The following is a 1,642-nucleotide window of genomic DNA, read 5'->3' as shown; positions in this document are numbered from 1 at the left end:
AAGAGACACATCTCAGGCTGCTTCAGAAATATTGAGAAGTGGAGTGAAGGGAGGGGGGGAGTCATTGTTTTGCATAGATTTGCATGCTCATTAACAAGCGCTTTTGTCCGGCCTCGTAATTATCATGACACATCATGTCTTCATTGCCCAAGACTCCATTCATCCATACTTACATCTATCTATCCATCCATTAGTTATCTATTTTTCCATCCATTAAGACATCCATCCATCCATCCATCCATCCATCCATGAATTCTTTGATCAATTAATCCATCTATCCACCCTCTAATCGATCTATCCATCCATTCTTCACTCAATCCATCCTACTATCCATTCATAGATCTATCTATCCGCTGATTAATCTATCCTTCCAGACATCCATCCATTCATTTATCCATCCAGCCATCAATCCATCTACTGTACTGTATCTATACATCCATTGATTGATCCATCCATCTATCCATCTACTATATCTATTCATCCATCTATCAGCCAATTATCCTTCCATTCATCCATCCATCTATCAATCTATCCATCCATCCAGCTTTCTATGTACCCAAACATTCATCCATCTGTCTTTCCATCTATCAATCCATCCATCCATCTTCCTATTCGACCATCTAGCCATCTATCCATCCATCTATCCATTCATACATCTATCTATCGGCTGATCAATCTATCCATCCAGACATCCATCGAACGATTCAGACATTTATTCATCCATCCATCCATCCATCCATCCATCCATCCATCCATCCATCCATCCATCCATCTATCTACCTATCCATCTACTGTATCTTTACATCCATTGATTAATCCATCCATCTATCCATCTGTCAGCCAATTATCCATCCATTCATCCATCTATCCTTTCAAACATTCATCCATCCATCCATTCATCTATCCATCCATCCCTCCATCCATCTTTCTAGGTACCCAAACATTCATCCACCTGTCTATCCATCTATCAAGCAATCCATCCTTCCATTCATCCATCCATCCATCCATCCATCCATCCATCCATCCATCTATCGATCTATCTATCCATCTGTCCCTCTATCCATCCAACTCTCTATTTTTTATTAATCCATCTATCTGTTGATATATCTATCCATCTATACTTTCATCCATCCATCTGTCCATCTATCCATGTATCTACTCATCCACTCATTCTCTCAGCGCTGTTTAGCAGAATAATGTGTGTTTATTTTCAACCGGAATCCCTTGTTTGTTTCTGCTGAGTGTTTCTTTTCTCTCCTCCCCCGCTTTCTCTCTCTCTCTCTCTCTCTCTCTCTCTCTCTCTCTCTCTCCTAAATGGTTGATCAAGGAGCGAGGGATGAATCGCCTTTTTTCAGTCGCGCCGCTTTTCCCTTTCTGTTCTCCTTTTCTTCTTGTCCTCAAGGCCCAGACGAGCACATGATGCTAATCTTACGGTCTACAGGTGCAACGTCATTCATATTCGCCTTCCAAGAAAGACTTTAGCGTGCTAGAGCTGGACGCTAACACCAATGCTAATTCGCAGGTGTTTTTTCTGCTACTCTTTCGGATTGAAGATGCACTCGAAGGGGTTTTGACACAGCGCCAAGCGCAAGCCTCCGAATCCGGCTTCTGACTGCTGAAGCTAGTGATAGAACCGTGTTTT

This window comes from Silurus aristotelis, assembly GCF_946808225.1.
Source record: "Silurus aristotelis genome assembly, chromosome: 29".
Taxonomy (NCBI): Eukaryota; Metazoa; Chordata; class Actinopteri; order Siluriformes; family Siluridae; genus Silurus; species Silurus aristotelis.
Note: the sequence above shows the minus strand (reverse complement) of the source record.